Source organism: Arachis ipaensis, chromosome B02 (assembly GCF_000816755.2).
Source record: "Arachis ipaensis cultivar K30076 chromosome B02, Araip1.1, whole genome shotgun sequence".
Classification (NCBI taxonomy): domain Eukaryota; kingdom Viridiplantae; phylum Streptophyta; class Magnoliopsida; order Fabales; family Fabaceae; genus Arachis; species Arachis ipaensis.
In genome coordinates this window covers 5,353,064-5,374,204 of record NC_029786.2, presented here as the reverse complement: position 1 = coordinate 5,374,204, position 21,141 = coordinate 5,353,064, and the positions used below count along the sequence as shown (strand labels likewise).

At 35.2% G+C, this 21,141-nt stretch overlaps 1 pseudogene; it reads right to left on the bottom strand.

Annotated features, from left to right (window-relative positions):
- LOC110269146 lies at nucleotides 7,628-9,373 on the bottom strand (annotated as a pseudogene).

The following is a 21,141-nucleotide window of genomic DNA, read 5'->3' as shown; positions in this document are numbered from 1 at the left end:
AATGTCTAATTTTAAAAATTTTAATGACTGATTTGGATAATTAGTGTTAATTAAATACTATTTTTGTTCCGTTGTAATTGAATGAATATATAGCTTTTTCTTTTTTTTTTAAATAATATTTTTGGTCTTGGAAGAGTAAAATTGTCTTTATAAGCTGAGAAGCATTGTTTTAACCCAACTTTGATTTAATTTATTTTTTATTTCCTTTTTTTTTATTTTTTTAAAAGGGAGGGTAGTTGGAGTGCAAAACAAAATTGTCCACTAGTGAGTTGGGTGACATATGATTGTAATTTCATAACCTCGTCGAATTGAACATAACAGAAGTTTGTCAGCAAAAAAAAATAAAAAATAAAAAAACCAACAAATAAAAAATAAAAAATAAAAAGCTGATACCGGATCTTTGATAGATGGATTGCCCTCCTTAATTGGGCCCTCGTCTTTCAACACATTTTTTAACAAATATATATTTTAATCCAAAAAAAAAAAAAACATTTACATACAATATATTAACACATATTTTAATACCTTTCTAGATTTTGGTGTGATTTACAATTTTAAAGCCATTTTTGTATCATTAAATTGAATTTCGTTATATCAAATTACATAGTTACCTCACTTTTTGTATATAATTAACACAATTCAATTAAAAAATACACATCAAATAGATCAGCATCATCATTATACGAACTAACATGCAAGTCGAACATTCTAGCATCTTAATCACAAGCTAAGTTACCACTTACCATTGAAAGGAGCTAAATGTTGCATCTTCATTTTTCAACATATAGACTGATTAATTATTAATCCAACAAAATGGAAGAAAATGGCAAATTCAAAGTCATTTCTAACCATTTAGATTGGTTTAACGGTTAATTCACTAGTCTGCCTAACTAATTTTTTAGTCGAATCTTGTTTTGTGCATATAAATTATAATAACTTATTATTGGTCAGTCTTAAATAGAACTTAGATTTACAACGAATTAATCTTTGACTTGCAGACTAAAAAATACCATTAAAAAAAAATAATTGTAGTCTTTGATCTATAACCCACTTGAATGCGTCAAAGGGGTTTTATTTCAAGAGATGGACTATGGAACACCAAATTATTAATTAATCTTACACTACATATACAAAGTGAAGTATTAATTGAAATTGTTCAAAAGAATTATGCCAGTTTATAAATTATAAGTTTGTTTGTTATAAAACTACTTCTTTTAAAAATTTAAGTTGACAAAAAATATATATAATTAATTTTTTTTTATTAAGATGATAGATTAATAATTCCTAATTTCAAACTCAGATGCATTTTTTGCAAAACAAAGATCATTAGTTCATTACTACTAAACTAAGACCTTATGCACATAGTGGTTATATATCTTACATTGGTTAATATATATGTCTTAAAACACATATTTTAAAAATAACATATATCATTAGAACACATTTTAATTAGCTAAATCCTAAGATAATTAATAAAGTTAAAGAAGAAAATTTCGTTTAATAAGGCCTAATAGTTAAAAGATTTGGATTTTTTTTTCTCCTTTTCTTTGTTCAATATATAACTAATAGTAATTGCTATGGTCCCTTTGCTAGTTTGCTTAACTAATAAAAAAATTCAAAAATTAATATTTAATTTTAAAATTATAAAAATAAATAATTATTAAATATTTAAAATTTACTATAAAAAATAAATTAAACAAAAATTAGATACTAAATTATAAGTACCGTAAAATTCACCATAACTAATTTACTCAAAAATAGAAAAATTGATGAACAATATATGCATGGATAGACGAAGAACCTCAATTTCCTACCCAAACAGTATAAAGTGGGACTCCAAAAAGTTTCTGGGGTCACTTAATTTTTGTTCTCATCACAACAATTATTCATGGAAAAGTAGTATGCTTTGATGACCACAAAAGCTGTTTTTACGGGAATTCAACAACCATAACTTATGTGTTTTTTTTTTCAAAAGTCAAAAAGATCCAATTTCCCAAAAGCAGATTCTTTATTATATATATGCGAAGGTGGAATTCGGTAAACTTCATGGGTAACTTCACACAATTAAAAAGGTTGCAACAGATGCAAAAATATACATTTATTAATGCTTTATGTGAACTTTTTTATTTACAACCTTTCTACATTTAACACTCTACTTGTTAGCAAAATAATAATAATAATAATACATGTGACGCTTCATGAGGTCATAAATTTTCAGAGGCCAAAGTATGTAGACAATTGGTAACTGAAAATTTTTTTATCTTTTCAACCAAAATCCATGTTTAGAGATTTGGTAATTTGGTGAAATTCAACTGTTTTCTACTTTGTTTCTAAAATTTTAGAAACATATATTTAATTATTTAATATAACTCTATACACCACTAAAAATATTTGGTCAAAGAAACACAGGTTTTCTGAGTTATATATATTGTGAGTATAAAAAATTTTAAAGAAGATCTTGAAGTTTTTATACCCATTATTATTAGAAGTTAGCATAACCCAAACCAAATACTAATTTTATTATTTTTATTATTATTTTTTTTAAAATTATTTTCCTTTCAATGTGAAGATTTTGAATTCCACATGTAAAATATTAATCTGTGAATGGCACAATGGTAAATACAATTGATAAAGGAAAACAAAAATACGAATTTGGATCTTCTAAATTTTAGATTTTCACTTTAGAGGATAAAGTAAAATCTTTTAACATTGAATATTTCCTCTCTCATGTTTTCTCTTGGTCCCACCTATAAAATAAATGGTGATCGATCATACATATTTTACTCTCTAAAGTGAAATTCAAAATTTAGAGAATTCAAATCCAAAAAAATCCAGTGGTGAATATAATAATGAGCACTGTGTTTATGTTATTGTTGTTCTTCCCCCTATGTCTTCTAGTTATATTGACCGTCTTCTGAAATCAAACTTCTTATTTATGGCGGTGTTGTCTCTTCTAATAAAGGAGACACTTCAATATACAATAATAATTCATTCTAAAATCAATTATTGATTCTCTTCATAAAAATAAAATTATATATTCCATGTACTAATACAAATAAAAGGCTTACTTGCCAACATTTTTGTACACAATGCATGTAAGGAAGCATATTATTATTTCATTTAGAATATAATAATGTGTTGTTTTAAGAGATATATGAATTATTGAAGGACACTTTTTTTTGGTTTATTCTCTTACAAGAGCTTAATGAATATTGAAATAAATTTAAACAGAAGGAAAACAAAGAATCTTGTATATATTTATTGTTTAATTAGGCTCTTAGATATCAAATGAGATTTTAAATAAACCTAAGGAAATTTTAAGAAAAAATGTTTTTTTTTTTTTCATGAAAAAACAAAAGGTAAATGCTTATGGAAACCCACAATAAAACATATCAATAATTGCAAAGATTCAATTCAGATCTAACAATATTAATTCAGTATATGATAATTAATTCATATGGACAAGAAAAGCAGGGAAAAGTATAGATCTATGACGTTACCGAAAATATCATCAAGTTAAGTGCTATGTTTAGTAACATGAATTTGTCATTCTGATTGATGGATCCAATAAATCACAAGCCTTAAATTTTTAGAGAGATTAAGAAGCAATATTTGATATTGATTTTCGATACATGATACTACTACATACTCCTATTAGTCCCTGCAGGTTATTTATTTTTTTATAAAATAATTATTATCATAACGATCAAAATTATGCATTGATTTTATCACATAGTATTGACAATATTTGAAGTAAACAAGACTATTAAGAAAAGGGTCTCATTCACTTTGATTCAAATTCATAAATCATAACTAAATGATTATTTAAGACTCATGACCATACCTTACAAAAACTGACGATATTAGAGACAAAAAAAATATAGGCTAGAAAAGTAGAAAACCCTAATAAAGAAAGATAAAAAAGAATAGGTAAAGAGAGAGAGAAAAGGTAAAATGAAAATTACTCTTTTTTCTTTTCTTTGTTTTTTTTTTTTTTTTAAATGAAAAAGAGGAGAGAATGTTTAACTGAGATTTAAAGGCGACCAGATCTGAGAAAAAACATGGCAGAAACAGACAGATCCGATGCTAGAAAATTAAAAATTGAAATTAAAAAACTTTTAAAAAAAAAAAAATAAATAGTTGTGGGCAAGATCTATAGATCATAGAGCTAATGATGATGAACAAGAAAATAATTTTTTTTTTTTAAAAAGTATTACAAACCTGACACAACAAAGAACACCATCATCACAACATGATCAGAGAGAGGAAAGGAAAGAAGCTGCTAAGAAAAAAAAGGGAGTAATGATGGTAACCTTTTGAGCCTCCAAGTGAAGTGAAGAACAAAATTAGTCAAAATTCATCATCATTACACCAATCTGCAAACTACTAACATACCCACGTCTTTAATTCATCCAAAAACAAAAACCCATCATTCAGATCTACCTATTCTTAAGAAAAAAACAAAACTTTTTCATAGTACAACTAGTAAATTAATTTTTAAAAATTAGAAAAAAAAATAAAGCTAAGAAGAGAGAGAGAGAGAGAGGAACCAAACCTAAAAAAAATAATATATATATCTTCATCAATAATAATCAATTATCTCTATATATTTTGATACCACCATAATCTTATAGAGATTTGGATATTATGGATGATCAAGATGATATGATGAAAGGGTCCTCGAGCCAGACAACATTCCCCTCAAAAGACAAAGCTTCCTCATAGCATCTATATTTATATTCCCAAAATGCCCTTCTATGTGTTCATCTAATATTCATCTATGTATATATTTTCACTCTCTCTTTTATTTTTACTCTTGTTTTTTTTTCTCTCTCCCCCACGAGTCTCGGCTATGTTCAAGGGGGGTAAGAGAGAAAGAGAGAGAAGGAAGAAGAGGATGATGAGTGGGTGAATGAGAATGAAGAAGGGGGATGCAGAGAGAGAAGTGAAGGTTATTATATAAATAAAAGAAATTAAAAGAAGCTAAGGGAACTGGGGAAAGGCAAAGTTAGAAAAGATACAAGAGGATTGGTGCATGGGTAGACCCTATCTTCCTTTTTTTCTTATTTTCCATTAATAGCCATCACTCCATGCACTCAACTTTTCACAATCTCTCACTTAATCAGGTATCAATGTATCGTGTCTCAACTAACAATGTTATATATGTGAATCGGTAATAATATACATATTCTTTAATTAAAACTTCTTTCTAACTAAAATGCATTTTTACTAACAAAATGTTTTAAAGTATAAATTATATGAATTTAATTTTGATACACTGTCAATGTAAAGTAGTTTTATACGTATATCTAATTACGCGATGTCAATATATCACATCAATAAAAATAACTACTTTTTACATTAACCGCGTGAATGATCATCTAAAAGAACGGATGTGGTTGCACGACTGTGCAATACCTTTACACTGTTAGTGTATCAAAATTAAACGCTAAAGAAAAAGTATAGGCAAACAATATAAATATTGAACAACGTAAACAACGGTTTAAAAAAGAAAATTAAATTAATTATTAAAATCAGATTCTCAATTTATTAGAATAATCAATTTTTTTTAATTTAAATTATTAGAGTTAGGCAATGTAACATCCTCTTAATATACCATCACATCACATTTCCATTCCATCTCAACCCTTCTCGCCCTCCTCCACCTACACCGTACGGTCCTACCCTCCACGCCCAAAACTCGCTCTCGGTGCCGGAAACAACCGTTTTGATGCATCATAACGCTACTGTTCCCCTTAACGTCATTCATACGCAGTCGAAACACCACTGCTCATGCACGCCGCCGTTGTCCCCCCCTCCCCCAACTCGTGCCGATGTCGGAGACAGTTGTGCCATTTCACCTGTTTTTAAAGAAATTGTTAGAAGAAATAAGCACGGCACTTTTTTAAAGAATGAAATGAATAAAATAAAAAATTGGACTTGCCTGGGGCTCAATGGTAAAAGGATACTCATCTATGTCAACATGGTTCTTGTTAATGGAGACCATTATGAGCTTGTCGCACTCGGATTCCATCCACGTCGTCACGAACGATGTCAGATTTAGCCTAGGGTTTCCGTCCAGCATGAGCTCGTCGTTTATTATCTGGTACGCTGCCTCTTTGGGTTATTTTAGTAGGTATACGGCTGATTATTTTAACTCTTATGTGCCGGATGATTATTTTAGTAGGTACGTGGATGGTTATTTGATTTCGAATGGGTTTAGTTAGATACAATTAAAATATATTGGATGTTTAATTTACTAGGTATGCGGATGATTATTTTTTGTCCTTAAGTGGATGGTTATAATTAAGTGCCGATGAGGGTCCTTATTGACGAACCAGCGGCAGTGAGGAGGATCCTGGCGGCAACAATGGGGGCTGGTTGGCGACCAAGCGATAGCGTGAAGAACCCAGGAGGCAACGATGATGTTTGGTGAGAAAGAGAGTGACGTCGGCGAAAGCGGCTGGTTGGTGAGACGGCGACGGAAGAGGCTACTACAAGAAAAAGCAATATTTGTAACAAAAAAATTTGTTGCAAAAAATCAAAATTTTGAAACTAAAGAAATTTGCAACAAAAAAAGGCGGTTGCAGTATGTCCCATTACAAAAAATTTTTGTAACAAAAAATGAAATTGTTACAATTTAAAGTAATATCTTATAACAAATTTTTTTGATACAAAAATCAAAATTCGTTACAAAAGTGATAATAAATTTTGATCTTCAAAATAGTTTTGGTGACAATATATTTTTTTCTATCATAAAATTTTGTTACAAAATATAACTTGATTTTGTAACATTTTGTTTTCTTTAGTTACAAAAGCACAATATTTATTTTGTAATATTTTTTTAATATAAATTATATACATAATTTACCAAATTATTTTTGTAATTAATCGATATATTAACTATTTTACTGAACAAGTCAACATTTATATAATATGTAAAAATATAGATAATTTAAACATGCTTCGTTTAACTAAAATTATTTTAAAACAAAATAAAATTAATGTCTATATTGATTAGTTCTATAAGTTATATTTCTTACACAAGTTCAACCAAAAGTTAAAAGTTTAACATAGATTAGTGTCTCTATGAATCAAAATATTCTTGAGTCATTTAGGTAGCATGTTGTCACCATTTTAACACTCCTGTAAATAAAAAAAACGAAACAAAAAATTAGAACAACATATAATACCAATTACAATTTTTTCCATTAACTTTTATTAAAAATTTTTAGAAAAAATTTGGCAGAACCTCCCCTAAAACTTGGATATTTCCACCGTCTACGGTTCCATCAATAACAACTAATTCATTACTTATTTCTAAGCAATACACAACCAAATTTATCAAACCAAATAATAGGACATTTGTCATTTATCAACCATGATACAACTAAAATGTAATAAATAGATCCATATACAATTAAACTATACTAATAATATATGAATCATCTATGAATATGTATTAAAACCATAAATAATTTTAGGAGTACCTTTAATTGTCTAGTTTCTTTCATTGTCAAAGTGCGCTATGAAAGAGTTCATAACGATTTGTTGAGCTTCCAATTGAGTTTTCACTCTAGCTAATTCTTCATCTTGCCGTGTTCGTTGCTCTTTAAGTTTTTCTTTGAGCACATCTATTACACAAGCAAAATTCAACTAAAAAATTTAATAAATAAATTCAGTTCATTGTATATACCAAACAAGTTAATGTATCCTCTAATTTGAGAACCTTCATCTAAGTTATGACATACTTAAATGATTCAGTTAGATAATTTACATGAACAAATACAAAACTTTCTTTTGTATAATTATTCATTGATAAACAGTAAATGCTACCTTGTAAGGCATTCATTGCAGTTGTTGCACAAGCTGGATTTGCAAAATCCACAAAACAAAGAATAAGAGGATCTCCACCACGCTGTAATGAACATGCATTTCAACGTAAAAGAAGTCACAGTGAATTTCAACTAATATCCACACATTCAAAATTGGAGAAGCTAATAACATTACCAACAGTACACTTACATGTTTGGATTCTTTGCTCACAAGCCTCACTTCTCTATATCCAACAAAAGGGTAAAAAATGTCTAAGATAACATCAAGGAATGTGAAAAAATGAATTAAAACTAAAGAAAAGCTCATAAAAGAAAAGTAAATAACAGAATTGAATCCTAAAGTAGTACATCTGCAGAAAAAGGATACGAGCCATTTCCTTTCTTTTGCTATCGAAAGGGAGACCTTCAACATATAAAGTACTTGAAGCATCCGGAGGTAGAGAAACTTTTTTTGGTCCTGGCCTGGAAACTGCATCTCCTGGTAGGTGACCACCATAACCTACGAACCCTCGTCCATTTGGAGCAACATCAAGACCGACCATGACGCCCAATTATAGAAGGATCACTTAATGATTGACCTGGCAATCCACCAACCCCATTGACAATCCGAAACCACCAATTGCACTGGCTTTGCGGAATCATGAATAATGCATTACAAACATATTCAAAACAAAACAAAGAAAAAAATGATATAGTACAAATACAAGATATTGAACATTGGAATGAGGAGGATAAAGGGGAGGTCCTTACCTGAACTGACAGCGAAGGGAAGAAAAAGAGCAGCAGTGAGCCAGAGAGACCAGAGAGGCAGAGATGCAGTCATCCAGATACACTATAAAGCTTAAATCTAATTCAATTCGACAACACTGGCAGCAATGAATATAAAACTTCAATCCTAAATCAACGAATCATAAACCCTAACTAACTAAATCAGAATGACATAATGACACAATACTACTTTACATGTTGAAATTTCAAAATCACAACACTATTTACCTTCTAAATGATGCCAAAATGATGAACACATTAGCAGTAGGATGAGCAACACAAGCTACTTCAATGCTGCAACAGAATAAAACTAAACGAGATAATAAAACAACAAAATTAAAAGAATCCCACTTACCCAACTGCAGAAATATGCCAAAAAAAAAAGTGAAACCAAATAATTAGATAAAAAATCATAACCGAGAACAAATTCAGAAAAAAATCCTAAGGAAATAACAATCAGAAATATCGAAAATTCAGAAAACTTAAAATAACTAGAGGCTTTCATATGTTATGAAATTTAACAGAAGAGAGAGGAGCTGAAATTTCAAAACGCAACAGAGATGGCTGAACAAACGGCTGCACAGCGACAGAAGAGAGGCTGAACAATGACAGAACGGATACTGAACATAGGATTGAACACGCAACGGAACAGAGGCTAAGCAGAGGCTGGAAGATGATGGTTGGAGAAGCGGCAGAAGCACGGCAAAATTAACGGCGGCGGATGCACAGCGAAACAAAGGCAGAAGCTCGCAAAATAGAGGCAGAAGCATCGCGAACAAGGGCCGAACAGATGCTATGCGATGGCAGCGAAGCGGTGCGGATGCGATGGACCAAACGTGACGACGCCGGAGCGGTGCAGTATCACCATCAATGGTGACGATGGCAACGACGGCTTCGCATAGCTCCAATGGTGACAACGGCGACGGAGCTAGCAGTGACGAGGGCAGCCAGGCTCCCCTCCAGTGGCGGCAGCGCTACTTCCTCTCTCCCTTGCGTTATGACTCTCCCGACGATAACACAATGGCGGTAACGGTAGCAGTGACACCCACCGACGCCGTCTCCACTTTTCTCCCTCTTCTTCCTTCTCTTTCTTCCCCCCTCAAGCTCCCCCTCTCTCTCTCTCTTTTCTTTTCTTTTCTTTCCATGTGTATGTGTATGGTGAAGGGCTAAGTATGTGTATGTGGGGGTGGGGGTTGGAAAAAATGGCGAGGGTTAAGGCTTGGGTTTGGAGAGTATGTGTAAATTAGGTTTTTATTTGAGAATATATTAATTTTTTAAAAAATATAAAATAATATATACCATTTTTAAAATTAATTATTTAATTTTTAATTTTTTATAAAAAATAATTAATTAATACAAATAATTTTTTAAAATAATTTTTTTTAGTTACAAAAATTCTTGTATTTTGTGACAAACAATATTAAATTTTGTGACAAATTAATTTTTTGTTACAATAGTTAGAATTTTTGAAACAAATGGATATTTTGTTACAAAATATTTTAAACTTTTGCAACAACTTCATCTTTTGTTACAAAATATTATAAAATTTTGCAATAAAATACCAGTTTGTTACAAAAGTTAATATAATTTGTAACAAAAAAATCAAGTTGCTACAAAATAACAAAAAGTTTTGTAACAAATTATATTGTTGTATTTGTGTGTCGAGTACATTTTTGACATGACACTTATTCAACACTCGTCCAACACGAGTATCTTCTGTGTCCAACTATGTTTTAACAAAGCAAAAATTTCTCTGAATACGTTGGACACACTTAAATATCATCATGTGTCAGCATATTCAATCTTATTTTTGAACCTATATCCTTGAAATTGGTTTCAAAATAGTATATGTTATTATTTATTANCAGACGAACTACTAGAAACTATAGTAAGATATTACAATATTTTGATAAAATATTAGGGTTGAGAATAAATTTTGACAAATTCAATTTGATTCTGATGAACTATGTGCAACAATGGGTATAAAAAATGTGTAAATTATTAGGGTACAAGGTGACAGTATTACTAGTGAAGTATTTTAGAATATCTTTAGGGGCAAATCTACGACTAGTGAAAACATAAAAATCGATCATTGATAAGGTAGAGAAGAAGCTCGATCTATCAAAAGGCAAGGTTCTGAACAAAGCGGAAAAGCTGATTCTTATAAAATTAAGGCATAATACAAGAAGAAAAATATTGAGTATTGTCGAATTTACTGGAAAAAAAACGAAAATAATCAGCCAGTAATAAATTTATTACCGTTGAATTTTTCGTCTGATCCACTCCGACAGTATAAACCTTGCCGAGAACTGTTTATCGTTGGATTTTGTTGTCTGCCGGTAATTTGCGGCAGACTTAGCGTCGAAACTAGTTTTTTAAGCTACGAATATCTGATACCGGCGAATTTTTTTTTACGATAACTTTGGTGCCAAACTATTTTGTTCCTGCATGATTATCGTCAGATTTTTCCCCGAAAAATCCAACAGCATCTTCATTTTTTTTATATTTTTTTGACAAAATTAGTGGTCAAATTTTAAATTTTTTTTTAAACTTATTTTTTGCACAATTAGTAGTCAAATTCTAAATAATAAAAGTCAAATATGTTGAATTATCAAGTGTGCAAATAAAATAAAAAATCAAATAACAAGGAATATGATACAATCAAACAGTGTATAAAAAAATCCTAGTCACGAAAGATCCTGATAGTCATCATCGTCGTCCTCGTCGTTCCCCCGCTGGTGGAGCTGCTAAGGTGGCGACCTAGGCAGCGATCTCTGTGCCCATCTAGCAGCGCCGCTGCCACCAGCGCGTATCTGATCTTCGTACAGCGCCATTTGGTGCTCCGTTCGCTGATGCCACTCCAGCTAACGAACACAAAATTATAATAACAAATCAAAACCAAAATTTATAATAATAAATCAGATCTTATTCCTATTTTAGAAAAAGGGAAGTTCAAAAGAATCACTTGAAAGAGATCACGAGTGCCAAGAAGAAAACGGCAGCAGAAGCGGCAGTGACAGTAACGGTGACAGCGGCAAAAACGATGAACAACACCGAAAAAAGGGGGCTGCCAGAGAGATGAAAGGGGTAGAGAGAGAGAGAGTGGGAGGTGAGAGGATTAGAGAGAAACAGAGAGAGAGATTCAAATGAGAAGGAAGAAGGTTCGCGATTCGAATTTAGGGCACAATTACCGTCGGATTTACCGGTAGTAATATGTTGTGGGTAGGGGTGGCAAAGCTGGCCGGCCCGCCCTGCCCCGCCTAGACTCGCCCCGATAAAAACCTTTGGCCCGGCGGACCGGCCCGCCCGCCCCGCCAAAACCCGCCAATTTGGCGGTGTGAGTTTGGCGGTTTTTTTTTTTAATTTGGCGGGCTCCAAATCCTAACCCTACCCGCCTTTTAGCGGGTTTAGCGGGTCGACCCGACGGGTTCAACCCGTTTTGCCACCCCTAGTTGTGGGTTAGCAAAACGCAGCGTTCCTCTAAATAGGTTTAATGTCGGATTTTTCTCGTTTTCTCTCCAATTATTACCAGCAGATTTACTATCAGAAACGAAAATCCGCCGATAATATTTTGACACGACGAATTTTATGCCTAAACTACCAGTAAATCTGCTGGTAAAGACGCCACTACTCTGCTATACTAAATCCGACAATAAATCTGACGGTATTCAGCGTTTTTCTTATAGTGACATCTTTTCTAAAGTTTTTATCGATTTCAAGTGAGAATGGATATATCATAAGGGAATGTAAATTTTGGGATGAAATAGAGTGGGTGTGAAATTTCTAGTGGAGGCTAGAGCTTTTTCAAAGAAAAATAGAACAGTTAAATCAATTTTATGGTGTCTTACAATTAGTTAAGTTGACAAGAAATACAATGGATATAATTATGTGAAAATTTGATAAAAACAATATTTTTACTACTAACTATTTTGTGCGAATTTTGTATGAAAAAAATATCTGAAGATATTACTAACTATAGCTTCACTAAAGATATCTAGACGGGATTGGTTTCATCACGAGTTAAACTGTTTGTTTAATTTGTATAAATTAGTTTTTTTTTTTTTATCAAAATGACCATGTTTGTGTGCTGTGTAAAAAAATGATAAAAAAGTGTATATCACTTATTTGTTGTTTGTAAGTTTATTTTTGGCAAGTGTGTTATATTTGGGTTCATGATGAAGGTCATTTTTAGACGGTCTCAAGCTCCTTGAAACAACATTTTAAAAGTTGGACATATGAAAAACCGTATTAATTTTAATGGTTATAAAATAACATAAAAATTGACTATTTTAGTCCGTAATGTTTTAATCGTCCTATTTTTATGTTGAACTCTTTTGGTTAGAGAGGGTAAAAGTGGAAGAGAGTTGAACAAATGTAATTTTAATAAAAATATTATTATTAATAGTACATTGATTTCGTCAAGTGTTAATAAAAAGATTTGATGGTGGAATAATATTGATAATATTTTAAATATTTTAAAATAAAAATAGAATGATTAAAATATTAAAAATTAAAATAAAATTTACTTCAAATGTTAGAGACTAAAATAATATTTTATCTTTTATTTTATTCTTGTACAACATATGCTATTGCAATAATGTTGTTGTTTGGTGTGCTTATTCATTCTGCTGTTACTATTCCTGAAGGACCTTTGAATAATCCATCTAATTATATTGAATCTGATCAGAAAATGTGTATCAAAAAATGCCAGAAACGGTATTTTAAGAAACCCAAAGTGTTGAGGGTATGCTCTTGGAAATGCGATGGTAAGTACATTTAAGTTGTCGTAAATCTTTTTGAGGTTTTATAAACATTTTTAATAAATTATTATAAAATATCTAAATTATTCAACTGTATGAAATACACATACAAGAAGTTTTAAAGGAATATTTAGGAATGCAAATTGTGGTAATTAGGCTCAGGCCTAATAACAAACAAATATTTTAAGAATAAATAGATAAAAAAACATACGAAATAGTATAAAAGAGATAAAATTATACCTCAGTGATTAGAAAATAAGAGTGTTTTCTCAAGAGAAAACTTTTTTCAAGATAATAGCAAGTCAGTTTTATTTTTGGTTAACTTTTTATTTTTGTAATTTATTTTTGCTTATTTCGTATTCTTTCGTGTGTACTTTTACTTAGTTACTCAAATTTTAATCGTTCAATCTAGTTTTGATTTATTTTTCATTTTAATAAATGTTCTATTTGGTTTCTGTATTTTTATAATTTAAGTTTGATCTGTGCTATATTAATTTTAGTATGAGGCGAATAAAGGCATGCATTGTTAAAAAGACAAAAAAAAAAGAGTTAAAATTGATTTTATTTAATATTTATTAATTATAATAATAATTAATAAATATTAAATAAAATAAATTCTAACTGATTTTAACTAAAATTTTGTTGTTATTTGTTAGAAACAAAAGAGAAATTTGAAAAAAGTGTTTCTGTGTATTATTTAGGTTGATCAAAAGTACAATGTACAAGGGGTATATAGGTGCCAAAAGAATCAAAGTAATAAAAGTATAGAATCCTACAATTAATATACAGATATACCATATAAATATAAACGATACTAACTGATCTAAAATGATTCTAATGATTCTCTAATGATTCTCTAACATCCCCCCTCAAACTCAAGTGGGAGTTAATGATACCATCTTGAGTTTGGATAACAAAGTCCGGAAACGAGTCGGGTGATGAGCTTTCGTGAAGATATCAACAGTCTGATCTAGTGTACCAACAGCAATGAGATGAACAGCATCAATAAGGATACATTGCCGAACAAAATGACAATCAATCTCAATGTGTTTGGTGCGTTCATGAAAGACATCATTATGGGCAATCTGAATAGCACTGCGGTTGTCACAAAAAACATCAGTAGGGGGCGACTGAGGAGCACCCAAATCTTCGAGAAGCCAACGAATGGAGATAACCTCAGCAGTGGTGTCAGCGAGGGCACGGTACTCAGCTTCTGTACTTGATCGAGCAGTGAACGTTTGCTTCTTAGCACGCCAAGAAATGAGAGCGTCGCCAAGAAACAAACAGTAACCAGTAGTAGAACGACGATCAGTGGGATCACCAGCCTAATCAGCATCGGAGTACGCCTGAAAGCACAAACAGGAATGGGCAGAAAAACAAAGGCCATGAAATAGAGTGCCTTTGATGTAGCGAATAATGCGAAGAACTGCCGCATAGTGAGTAGTCCGAGGAGATGACAAGAACTGGCTAAGTACATGAACTGGATAGGCGATGTCTGGTCGGGTGACAGTTAAGTAGACGAGTCCTCCAACTAGCTGTCGATAGAGAGTAGAATTTTCCAAAACAGTGCCATCCATAGGAGTAAATCGAACATTAGGCTCAAGAGGAGTAGACTCAGTGCGACTATCCGTAATTCCGGCTCGAGCAAGGAGATCTGAAGCATATTTAGCATGAGAGAGATAGATGCCATCATCGGTGGATATGACTTCTAGACCAAGAAAATAGTTGAGAGAACCAATATCTTTCATCTCAAAAGTACGCTGAAGGGATGCCTTGAGATCAGAGATACCATCAACATCATCTCTAGTAATGATTATGTCATCAACATACAGAAGCAAAAGAACGACTCCACGTTCACTTTTACGAATAAAAAGAGCATGCTCATGAGGACTGCAAGTGAAACCAAGACTGCATATGGTAGTGCTGAACTTGTCAAACCATTCACGAGGAGCTTGCTTAAGCCCATAGAGTGCCTTGTGAAGGAGACAAACTTTGCTAGAGGGACAAGGATAACCCGGAGGGGGTTTCATATAGACCTGCTGTTTCAAATCTCCATTAAGAAATGCATTTTTCACATCCATCTGACTGAGAGATATTTTTTGACCGCAGCAATGGCAAGAAGAGCTCGAACAGATGTGAGACGAGCAACAGGAGCAAAAGTCTCTTCATAGTCAATACCATACTCTTGCGTACAACCCTGAGCAACCAATCGTGCCTTATAACGGTCAATAGAACCATCAGAGCGAGTCTTGATCTTGTATACCCATCTGCTGCCTACAACTTCCTGAGCAGAAGGAGGATCAACCAAATCCCAAGTGTGTGCCTTTTCAAGTGCCTGTATTTCTTCCTGCATTGCTTGTTGCCAATGTGGATTTGTGGAGGCTTCTCTGAATGACTTAGGTTCTTGTTGATGAAGGATAGTAGAAAAACAATGATAATCAAGAAGATGAGGAGGCGGATTCCTTACCCTAGAAGAACGAGTGGGAGGAGGAGGCATGACAGTAGGAGCAGGATCATCGTCCGGTCTGGAATCATTGGGAGATGGAGAAGGCAAAAGAACAGGAGGCTGTGGAGGGTCACTCAAGATAGAATCTGTAGAATCATCACTAGGAAAAAGATCAACATTGGGGTTAGTAAACAAAGGTGACTGAGTAGTAGAAATTGACTCAAAGGATGAGAACCGAGAAAACATGTGATGCTCCCAGAAGACAACATGACGAGATATACGGACACGTTTAGAGAGAAGATCCCAACAATGATAACCCTTGTGTTTAGTGCCATAACTAAGGAAACAACACATACGAGCCCGAGGTTCAAGTTTACTATGTTCATGAGGCTGAAGAAGAACAAAACATACACAACCGAAAACTCGAAGAGAACTATAATCTTGGGAGGTATGATAAAGACGCTTAAAGGGAGTAACATTACCAAGAACAGAAGAAGGGAGTCTATTGATAACATGGACAGCAGTAAGAACAGCTTCACCCCAAGTACGCTCAGGACACAAAGAAGAAAGGAGCATTGCACGGACGGAGTCAAGAATGTGACGGTGTTTGCGTTCATCTCTACCATTTTGTTGAGACGTACCAGGACAAGAAAACTCAGACAAAGTACCCTATTCTACAAGAAAGGTTAAGAGTTTGGAATCACGGTATTCCATAGTATTATCACGTCTGAAAACCTTAATAACCTTGGAAAACTGAGTTTTAATCATAGTAACAAAGTTGATATAAATCTGAGGTAACTTATGGCGATTAGTCATCAAATAAACCCAAGTAAAACAGGAATAATCATCAATGAAAACGACAAAGTATTAAGCTCCGCCCATAGAGGCAGTGGGAGCGGGGCTCCAAACATCAGAGTGAATGAGATCAAAAGGAGAGCAAGCAAGAGATGAATTATTGTGAAAAGATAAAGCAGGTTGTTTGGCAGTTTGGCAAGAAATGCAATCAGAAGATTCATTTGGAACCTGACCTAAAACACCCTGAGACACAAGAGGACGCAGTTTTCTTAAGAAGGTGTGGGCGAGACGTTGATGCCATAAGTGAAGGGTAGAGGGAGAAGAAGCAGCACAAAGATTTGGTACAGAAGGAATATGAAGATTCTCGAGTTCAAACAACCTTCCGAGCTTATGTCCAGTCCCGATGATTTGTCCCGTCCGAGGATCCTGTACACGACAACCAGAAACAGAAAAAGTGACTTCAAAACCCAGATCAACAAGTTGACCAACAGAAATAAGATTAAAGTTTAGTTTGGGAATATAATAAGTATCAGGAAGATTAAAAGTCGACTGGGATATAGAACCCTTGTGTGTTGCGTGCAAGAGAGAACCATTTGCAGTATTGACAGAAGGTCTATTTGTAGTGGTAGACAGAGACGAGAAGAGATTACGCAATGGAGACATGTTATTAAAGCATCCCGAGTCAAAATACCATTTAGAATTACCTGGAGGGGTCGAAAGAGCAGCAGGGGTATTACCAGAAAGGGAGAGAAGACGTTGAAGAAGAGACGCAATATCAGATAGAGAGACATGAGACGAGTTGAGAGGAGCAGTGGTGGTAGATTCAAGAGTAGTATCAACAGTAGAAGCAGGCGCAAGACGTGGTGGGCGAGTAGGACAGGTAGTAATCAAATGTCCCGAGAGCTTGCAATAATGGCAAAACAGTTGTGCACAATGGTAGCTAATATGATCTTTTTGGTGGCATGTGCGACATTCAACAGAGGAAAATACGGAGAACGAATACCCGAAACGGTTACAGTTGCGACAGAAGGTACCTTTTCTGTCTGTGGCAGCAAAAACATCTGACTTTTCCATAATAATAGTCACAGAGATCAAGGAGAGGAGAGAAAACTGCAATTTTGGAGCAGAAAATGAGGAAACGGATGCCAAAATCGGAAAGAGCTCACCAAAAAACTTTAGAGAGGGTCCCACTGTCTGACACGTCAACGGCCACGTCAGCTGCTTCGTCAGCAGAGAAAGACACGTGGCAACACGCGATAGGAGGAAGGAGATGCGTCAGCGCTGACGCGGACACGGAGCTAGCAGCGGGTCGGAGAACGCGGGTCGGTCTTGGTGGATCCGCGTGGATGCTGGCGACGACACGTGGCGCTGTCTGAGACCGTTGATCCTGGGCGCGGATCCAACGGTTCTAGATGGCGTCTGGGGAGAGAGAACCTGAAGTGGTGACCGGACTTCTGGCGGCGCGTGAGGGTGCGTGCGGCGGCGAGGTCGGTGGCGTTGGAAAGCTTGCAACTAGTAGAAGATGAAGGTGGCGGCGGTGACGAACTAAGGCGTCAGGAAGAAGTCGAAAACGAAGGACAAAGTACTGCCGGTGAAACAAGATAAAGGAGGTAGAAACCAATTATTTCTGAAAAAAAAAAACCTAAACTCTTGATACCATGTAGGGGTGCACATGGGCCGGGTGAAGCCGGGTTTGATGTGACCCAGACCCGACCCGAAATATACACCGGGTCTATTTATTAGACCCGAACCCAACCCTAGACCCGATGAAACCAATACAATTTCGGGACACAATTATACCGGGTAAAAACCGGGCTGTTAACATTACATTATGTTGATACCTTCTTGTAAGGTAGCATGTAAAAATATCCAAATTTCCAAGACTCCAACCATTAGTTAACATGGTAAAATTCACTTAGAAAAATATAACAAGAACCAACCCTTCTTCAAAATTAAAGCATAACCGCAATCAATACTAAAGCATAACCACAATCAATACTAATATTGTCTAATAATACCAAATATTTAAATCAATACCAATAATACAATCTTATGTATTAGTCTAAAGTCTTATGCATTCTAAACATAAAACATTAATTTATAGTCTTATAATGACTAATAACACAAAATATTAAGGTTTATAATACTTAAATTCCACATAAGAATAGTCATGATCCATCACTAATAACACAAAATATTAATTGTGTATGATGACCGGGCCACCGGGCCGACTTCGGGTGACCCGAGCTATGGCCCAGACCCGACCCGAAATAATGACCGGGTCTATTTTTGAGACCCGTACCCGACCCTAAACCCGATGAAATCACACCAAATTAGTCCTTAAAGTGTTCGGGACCGGGCCGGGCCTTCGGACCGGGCCGGGTCTGTGCACCCCTAATACCATGTTAGAAACAAGAGAGAAATCTGGGAAAAGTGTTTCTGTGTATTATTCAGGTTTGTTTTTGAATTAAAGGGAGCTCAACACAACAGGGTGGAGCATTAAAAGGAACTACAAGTTCATGATGATAGAAATAACTCAACTCCTTCGTATCTAATGAAATCAACCTCCCCTTGTGAGCTTTGACTTGGGATCAACAATCAATAGTTCCACCTCCAATCCAATCCTCAGCATAAGCAATAGACTTGTTTATAATTTCCCGCAAGCTGGATGCTTTGTTTCGAAACAGTCTGCCATTCCTTTCTATCCAGATTGTCCAGACAACAGCAAAGAACCCAAGGAACCACCTCTTTCTCTCAACCTTCCATATTGCCATGTTCGTCCAGCTTTCGAAGTGGTCCTTTAGAGTACCGGGCGCGCACCAACTCCTACCAAACGCATGCATCCAGGCACACCACACCTGCCAAGTGATATCACATCCAAGAAACAGATGGAATACAGTTTCATCAGACTTAGAACATAGTACACAAAGCCTGTCATTCTGGTCAAGAATCCGTAATCTACACAGACGATCCTTGGTGTTCACCCTTCCAACCAACACAAACCAAGACAAGAGCTCAATCCTTGGAGGGACTAATCCTTTCCATACGGCGCGTGTGAAGCTATAGCTAGTAATTTCATCCGGAAGAACTTCCTCCTGCATCGTCTGTGCAAAGGAGCTCGTGGAATAAACACCTGTTTTATCCAATTTCCAAATCACTGTATCCTCCCTTTCAGTTGTAGGCTTGGCTAGTTGCAGGGTCTCATGAAGTTGTCTCACCAGATCCAGCTCCCACTGAAACAACTCCCGCCTCCATTGGAAGCTCCAGATCCATTCTAATCCATCCCAGAACCCACAATCCCCTACGACAGCGCCTTGGAGGGTAGAAATCGAGAAGAGCCTAGGAAACTTGTCTTTCAATGCCCCATTATGCAACCAGCTATCCTCCCAGAATCTTATCTTTCTACCATTCCCAAGCTCCATAGACAACCCGCTTATCATTTTTTCCCTCAATCGCGGCTCACAGACTTGTAGCTGACATATATCCTTCCAAGGACCTCCTCGTGTGGGTAACGGCTGATCTCGAATCATCACCTTAGGATCCATACCGGTGCAGGAGCAAACCACTTTCTTCCATAAGGGGCAGTCTTCTCTCGAGAATCTCCACCACCACTTGAATAGTAATGCTGTATTCCGAATAACTGCATCCCCAATCCCAAGGCCACCTGCCTTCTTTGGAGCCATAATTACCTCCCATTTTACAAGAGGCACTCCCTGCTTCTCCCCATCTGAGCTCCACAAGAATTGTCTTTGTAGGGAGATTAACTTCTCTGCCACTAACTTTGGCATCTTATACAAGCTGAGGTAATAGATAGGCAGGCTACTAAGAACCGATTTAATTAGGACCAGCTTACCCGCTTTGTTCAGAGTCTTCGCTTTCCACAAGCTTAGCTTCTCCTCCACCTTGTCAATCACCGGTTTCCAGGTCTTCACCCTTCTCGGATTTGCACCCAGGGGGATACCCAGATATCTGATCGGCAGAGTCGCCTCCGTACACCCCAATAACATACACATCCTCTGGACCCACACCCTCTCACAGTTCACCGGGATAATGTTGGACTTCTCAAAATTTATGCTCAGGCCAGACATCAGTTCAAAACACCGCAAGAGTCGCTGATAATTCCTGATGGTCGCCTCTTCAGGCGGGCAGAAGAGGATAGTATCGTCAGCAAACTGCAAGTGAGACAACTCAATGCTATCCTTCCCCACCAACAATGGGGATATGCGTCCGTTACTTACCGCCTGTCCAATCATCCTGTGGAGAACGTCCACAACTAGAACAAACAGAAAAGGAGACAGCGGGTCTCCTTGTCTCAACCCCCTCTCCATCCGAAATGGCGTCGAAGGTGACCCATTGATAAGTACGGACATAGAGGCCGAGCACACACATTCCCTGATCCATCCCCTCCACCTCTGACCAAACCCCATCTTCTGCAAAACAATATCCACAAAGGTCCACTTGACTCTATCATAAGCCTTATGGAAGTCCAGCTTAATTATCACTGAGCTCCTTTTTCGTGTCTTCAACCAGTGTACAG